Source organism: Macrobrachium nipponense, chromosome 1 (genome assembly GCF_015104395.2).
Source record: "Macrobrachium nipponense isolate FS-2020 chromosome 1, ASM1510439v2, whole genome shotgun sequence".
In the NCBI taxonomy this organism is placed as follows: Eukaryota; Metazoa; Arthropoda; class Malacostraca; order Decapoda; family Palaemonidae; genus Macrobrachium; species Macrobrachium nipponense.
Genome location: NC_087200.1, coordinates 105,431,997 through 105,439,887, shown reverse-complemented (window position 1 = coordinate 105,439,887; position 7,891 = coordinate 105,431,997). Strand labels below are relative to the sequence as shown.

At 34.9% G+C, this 7,891-nt stretch overlaps 1 protein-coding gene across 3 annotated transcripts in view; it reads right to left on the bottom strand.

The window, feature by feature from the left end:
* Positions 1–6,913, bottom strand: part of LOC135219521 (proclotting enzyme-like) — an 84,864-nt gene extending 77,951 nt beyond the window's left edge. For all 3 annotated transcript variants that reach the window (XM_064256352.1, XM_064256353.1, XM_064256354.1), the window contains exon 1: positions 6,660–6,913. The gene's annotated coding sequence lies outside the window, so the exon portion shown is untranslated. The remainder of the gene's footprint in view (positions 1–6,659) is intronic.
* Between the last annotated feature and the right edge of the window lie 978 nt (positions 6,914–7,891).

Here is a 7,891-nt window from a genome sequence, read left to right as displayed (position 1 = left end):
ACTAACACCGTATCTAATCAGCAGTGATGAGAGGAGCATTAGTGTATTCAAGGCCGATACCTAATCAACATCCTAATGCCGTCGGTAGTGTGCGCGTGAATATAAGTTGGGTTCACAAAGTCACTGGGAAAATATTGCATTTGGACGATATATCTAAATTTAGTCTCTGGACACTTGTTTAACTCTGTTGTCATTAATTCGTCAACATATTAAATACTTAAGGGAAAGCTCATCTTAAAAAAGAAGTAAACACTGAAAGGAAACGTGAAAAGGGCATAGAACTTTACAAAGGAAGTAGTATATATCCCGCCAGTTGTAAACAATACTGGGCGTCAATATTGTAGCGGAGGCAAGAACATTCAACGGAAACTTTTGTTGTTGCATATCGGTCTGCCATCTCTTAATCCTCATTTGATATTCCATCAGTTGGACCATCTTTTTCACAGCCGGAAATATGTATACGTATATTGTTGTTATAGCTTTTATTGTGACAGTTTTCTCATAACTTTGGTTATGACTATATTCAGTTATGCGCTGTAATCACCACATTATCAAAACATATTTCTCGGATCAAACTCATGACAATGTTTGATATTTATAGGCTCAAGAGCATTTCCATGGAAGGTACAAATACGTACATTATAACATCTCGCAGTCCTTCGGAAACCTCTCCTCATGACCGTATCTATACACACATTAATCCTTAGTCTTTATGGCCAAGAAAAGCTCGAAGCAAGCAGGGAATCCCATCATGATATACAGCCAAAATTCATATTGTAGCCCTAACTGGTTCCATCTGGCTGGAAACAGGTTTGAGACTGAGGAATGCTCCTTCTTGGTGTCTTCCCTCTTCAGTCATTTTGTTTTCCCTCCGGGCAGGTACGGACATTACGAAAGCAGTAGCAGAATAATTTATCTACTACAGCATACTTTTTCTTTAATTTCTTTTGTGATGTTTTCATCTTACATGAACACCACTCAACGTACCTTAAAAATGAGAGAGAGAGAGAGAGAGAGAGAGAGAGAGATTTAGCATTACTCTATAGGGAGGCATTCTTTGCTGCCTTTACGCCTAACCGCAGTTCTTTTGTTCGTGCTCATTAGGCATTCCAGGCGGGTTGTAATTCAAACGAATGGACGTCAACCTACGCCCCCCCCCCCCCCCTTCTCTCTCTCTCTCTCTCTCTCTCTCTCTCTCTCTCTCTCTCTCTCTCGTGGATTTCGATACAAGTATTCCGAAATCGTGACAGTTAGCGAAAATGTTAATTACAAAAGACAAAGAACTGCACTAAAGCATTATCATTAATCTTAACTAAGACCCGAAGAGCAAAGGCATATGTACATTTTTAAATGCAAACAAAAAGACAAGAACAAGGCGCTCATCATTTCCACCACTCAGGACGCAAGGAAATTTGGTACAAGGAACGACTTTTTTCTTCTTCTTCTTTGCTTTAAATCAAAGAGGCGTTTTTCCCACTGGCCAGGACGTTCCACGAATGTTTCGTCACCGAACGACTCTGAACAATACACAGGCACAAAGAATGTCATTATATGCATCCAAGTGTTTATGAAAGTGTACAATATCGTCACTTCCTGAAAACACTACAAATGACCGGTGTGTTTTAATATAACTGGCAACTACTAGGATTTCATTAGGACTTGAAAGTTACAATCCTACTGCAGCTCTGTTAGAATAGAATATAACATAGAATTGAGGACCAAGGTCAAGCACTGGGACCTATGAGGTCATTCAGCGCCCAAATGGAAACACAATAAACAGGTCTGAAACGTGAAACAGGAGGAAAACCTCAAAGCAACTGCTGCATATGAATCAACTGTTAGGAGAGGGTGGAAAGGAAGATGGAAGAGCGAGAATAAGAACAGAGGGACAGCAAAAAGAATGAAAAGAGTTGAAGCTAGGGGCAGAAGGGACGCTGCAAAGAGCATAAGTAATGCCTACAGTGCACCGCAAGAGGTGCACTGACGGCACCACCCCACCTATGGGGTAAATGCAATTCTCGTTTTCTTTATTTTTCAATTTTGACAACAATGGAAAGAAGACGTGATCCCCTTGGCAGAGGAGACCAAGCACAGCGAAACAAAGCCCAGAAAAGACTGGAAAGCACCAGCAGGAGGAGGAGGAGGAAGGCGAACGCTTCGCTGATAGTATAGTATATATATCATTTTTGTATGAAGACGCCGAGCGGCAGGCAAACTAATGCCCTAACTGAGCACAACCAGAAGATATAAAAACGCAATGAAGATAATTATAATTTAAATGTGCAAGAAATGACAAACACGCCTCTTATAAAGTCAATGAATCAGCAAAAAGACGTTCGACAAGCTATTTTTTTAAGGCCGGTAGAACGTTCAACTAAACGACCTTTAAAAGAAAAGCAGAGCAAAGCGAACTGCGTATTGAGGGAGCAATAAGTTTTTCTTTCTCTTCAAAGTGATGAAGTTAACACAGAGGAAATAAATACTTGCAGCATAACCACATTTACTCAAATCTTGTTAAAGAGTAATACTAGATACGAGGAGAAGTTTTACGTTTACTTGTTCAAGAATCGTGCACAGAGCCAACAATCATACAAATGGCAGACATAACAGTCCAGCAGAAATAAGCAAGTAATACAACTCTTGGTGACATAAACTCTACACATGACCATACTCATTTCTAAAGAACATAAAAAAAAAAAGTTGGAGATTTCAATACTGACAAATACAGTAGATACCAATCCAAATCGTCGGGAAGTCCAACAGAAACTTCGAAAAAGCGAGTAGCTGAGAAGGCAGTCATCCACGTGGGGTTTTCCTAGAATCTTTAAGCAATGAGCTCATCAACTTCCTTTACTGCAAAGCTGTTGAAGAGTTTCCCTGCGGTTTTACTAAAGATCATAAGTCTGAAAGGTGTGATAGTCCTCATTTCAAGCACCATCTGTGTTTTTCTGGTTTGTTTACCATTATGGATTTAATATCTTCTGTTTTTGACACTTTCCACACCTGGTTCTGTTGTTAACCCGTATTATTTCGTAATGCTGAAAATGAGAGAAACCACTTGTTCCTTCCTTCCACATCAGGGGAAAAAACAACACAAACTGTAAGTCAATAAAGCTCACTTGCTACACAGGACTTTCACAAGGGCCAGGAACGAGGTGGAAACGTCCCAAAGCTTCAGAAGGAAACATTTAACGCACAACCACCTACAGCAGTGCGATGCGTTGATGACGACAAAGTAGAAGAAAATTTGATCTTGGAAACGTCTTTTAACGGTTAGGTTTTAAAATGCAAAGGAAAATAAGAATGAAAGAAAGAATCAAAGGAGAGAAACTAAGCATCAGGACTGATCAGGGGCGGAAGGAAGCTCTCCACCAAGAACGGCTGACAACCAACACCGATCAAGCGACTCTGTTGGGTTTAGATGAACGCAAAGGTCCTCATCAGGCCTCTTAACACCTTCAAAAGAGGTTCGTGCTGGCATAAAGTCGGTTCAATCTAAACAAACCAACCAACCACCACCGACCATAAGAGGGCAGGTGTTTGACACACAAATAAGCTTGTATATACCAAGCAAGTGTCATGACTTTAGTAACAGATAGCGCGTGATGACAGTAAAATCTTGATGTCGAGAGAAAAATGGATAAATTAAATCGAAACCGAACCATTTCAGGTTTATGCCCGAGGACGTTCTCAATCTGGGGTTGGTCTGTATCACAAAGGAAAAGCCCAGTTGGCCTCCGCACGGTGAGTGGTTCAGTACGACGGAGGCAAAGAAGAGTCCGTCCAAGGCGCCGTAACTTACCGAGAGAAATCTCCGCAGTGAGCCGTTGTGGACTTTCCAAACAACGAAGACCTTCAAAAGGTGACACGCCATTAGAGCACTTCGCAGTTGTCGCCGACTGCAGCGGTCACAGGTGAAAGACCTCGAGGCAAGAGACTCTTAAAACACGCTAGTGTCTTCAAAAGATGTGCCAGTGTCACGGACTGTCGATTATGGAACCAAGATTCCACTGCTACAGTATAATCCATTCATTAAATAGTCAAGCGCGGATATTTCGTATTCTTAAATATATTACTATATAATTGTAAAACATGCATACATTCATACAGGCGGCAAAAAATATATATTCCTATATATATATATATATATATATATATATATATATATATATATATATATATATATATATATATATATATATATATATATGCTTAAAAAATCACAGTAGATGCACGTGACTTCATAAATAAGCGAATTCTACAGGAAAATGATAGCGCTTTCGTCTTTACTCAGATATTGTCAAGGAGTTAATGAAGTACAATTGGAGAGAAAGGTCTCAGGTACAACACAAGATCAAGAATACCAGATGGTTAATTGTCAAAAGGGTAAACATTAAAAGAGATAATCCAGGATTATCGGATATCACACGGTCACAAACCTAAACAGATTGACCCTAACCGAAATTATAAAGTTTCTTTACAGTCCAAAACATGTAGAAACTGAATATATTAATTTTGTTGCTTATATTTATCTACGACTTTTTTCATTATGAAAGCATCAAGTTTAAATAAACCAAGGCTTAAATTTAGAACATTTCTATTATTTGACTTGATGAAACAAGATTCAATGATATTCCTTTTAACTGTGTCATTACATGGGATTAAGGCTCTTGGTTGACTCCAGTTAATAGGATGATCTAAATCTCTCATATGTACGAATAATGCATTCGATATTTGCCCAGTTCTCACAGAATATTGATGCTGTTTGAGACGTTGTAAAAGAGATTTACCTGTTTGTCCGTAATAGACTTTATCACACTTTTTGCAAGGAATTTCATATATGCAGCCTGGAAGATCTTTATGAGGATTTTTGATTACTAAACTCTTGACATTAATATTACTGAAAACAACATTTATGTTAAAAAGCTTTAAAATTCTGGGAGTATCTAAAAACCTTTCATCATAGGGTAATTTTAGAATGTTATGCTTACTAAATTCAAGTTTGTCATTAGCTGAATAAAACGTTTTTCTAGCTCTTTTCCATGCCACATCTACAAAAGTCCTTGGTTATTTAAGTTTCATTGCAATATCATAAATAGTTTTAATTTCAGCGTCAATAAACTGCGGGCTACAGACATGTAAAGCCCTTAGAAACATCCCAGAAAAAACAGAGAATTTAACATTTTGATGGTGATTGGAGTAGTAATGAACAAATAGTTGATTTTCGAAAGACTGAAAAGGTGAAATTTCTATCATTTCTATGGACAGTTACATCAAGAAAATTCAAATTACAATTTCTTTCTTCCTCTGCAATAAATTTTATAGAAGGGACTAAATTATTAAGAATATTAAGGAATTCCTGGAGATTTTCGTGAACTGGCCAAATACAGAATATATCATCCACATATCTAAACCAAATAACTTTTTGGGGCAAAATTCTTGGTAAGAGTTTTGTCTCAAAAAATTACATGTAAATATTGCTAAGGACAGGAGATAAGGGATTACCCATAGCTATGCCAAACTTTTGTAAAAAAAATTCCCCATTAAAACAAAATTTACTATCTTTGATACATAACCTTATGAGACTAATGAGGTTTGCCACACTTAAAGGAATCTCATGACGTTCTAATTCCTCCTCCAAACATTCAAGTAAGTCATCTACAGGCACTTTTGTAAATAAAGAGACAACATCAAAACTAACCATATTAAAATCAAAATTCAAATTTAAACTATTCAATTTGTTTATAAAATCAACATTGTTTTTAACATTCGTGTTAGAAATGTTTCCTACCAAAGGAGTAAGAATTTGTACAAGCCATTTAGATAAATTATACGTAACTGAGCCCACTGAACTAATGATTGGTCTGATAGGGTTATTGATTGTAACTACAACCGTTTTGGAGAAAAGTTACTGAAGAAGCACACTGTACAGGTCTTGTGAAATAAGACTATACATACATACATACATACATATATATATATATATATATATATATATATATATATATATATATATATATTATATATATAATAATATATATATTATATATATATATATATATATATAGAATATAATATATATATATATATATAATATATATATATATATATATATATATATATATAATATATAATATAAAATAATATTATATATATATATATCATATATATATATTATATAATATATATATATATAATTATATATATATATATATATATATATATATATATATATAATAATATATATATTATATTATATATATGTATATATATATATATATATATATATATATATATAAATATATATATAACTATATATATATATATTGATAATTATTTATTATATATAGATAATAATATATATGTATGATGTATGATAGTCTTATTTCACAAGACCTGTACAGTGTGCTTCTTCAGTAACTTTTCTCCAAAACGGTTGTAGTTACAATCAACACCGACATTTCTATATGAATGTTACCCATATGAACTGGGAATATGATGTGTATGTTATTTTGTGTAAGGTCGATATTTTAAAATACATTTCTACATTTGTCCTATATTTTGTTGTCTTAATAATTATTAATCTCAGCACAAAAAAAAAATATTTCTCAAACACCTAGATGCTGTGGCTTAAAACAAAAACGTGAAGTTTATATTACCTTAAAATAAAGTGATGTCTTTGCATATCAATCCTACGAAAATGACATCCAATTCTATTTTCGAACGTCCAGTACTTATTTCAAACTACTGGAAAAAGATGCAAATTGTGAATAAAAATGAACACCGATGTCCTTAAAGCAAAACACTACTGGCCACGATGCATGGGTGAACACAGGGACAGCCTCACAACATCTGCTTTCGAGATTCACCTGCCAGTGCTGATGTCTGGGAACAACTGAGGAGCCAGGTCCGGAGGAGGAGGGACGAGCGAGGCCTCGCTGGGGAGATCCCGCCACTCGCGGCCACAGGATACCATACGCAAGTCAAATGGCGATGCCACACATCACCAGAATGACAATCGTCTACAACTGTAAACAACAGCTCCAAGTTAGCACTTACCGTACGCTTCATCGCCATCACAATGAACTCGCTGCAAACTCTTCGATCATGAAAATATACACTCAAATAAGCATTTAGTATCAGGAAAGAATACAAACAACGGCTGTCATTCTTTGTGCTGGAAACTCTTCTTGATGACTCTTGGGTAATTCCCAGAAAAAACCGAAGTTACGTTTCCGGCAATAAAGCTGCATTGTAAGTTTGTAAATAAAGGAAGATATATCGCAAGTGTTCGTAAATCCAAGTATTAAGCAATGCTAATCCTGATGACATACAATATTTAAATAAACGAAAAAAAAACACAAATCTATATCATATATATATATATAATATATAATATATATTATATATATATATATATATTATACTATTAATATATATATATATATATATGAATAATTATCACATCGAACGTGATACATTTATATATCATTCAAGCTACAAATGTCCTTTAATATCTAAATTCACTCTACTCCCAAATGGTTCGATCCCATGGGGGGACGAAATTATTATCAACTAAAAAAATTCCCCTTCGGTACATATATGAAAATATATCATTTGGGAGGTAAAGTGAATTTAGATATTAAATTATATATATATATATAGATAATATATATAATATATATAATATACATATTAGATATTAATATTAATATATATATATATATATATTCGGAGAAATGTCAGTTCCAAGGAATACTGAATTTTCTTGGGTAAAACCAGAAAATACAAATTCCTGGGAATGTCTGGGATCAAGGAAACTGCTTGCACCTATACCTTCATATCTGCCATTTCCTATTACAATGTAAGACGTGAGGATATATATATATAT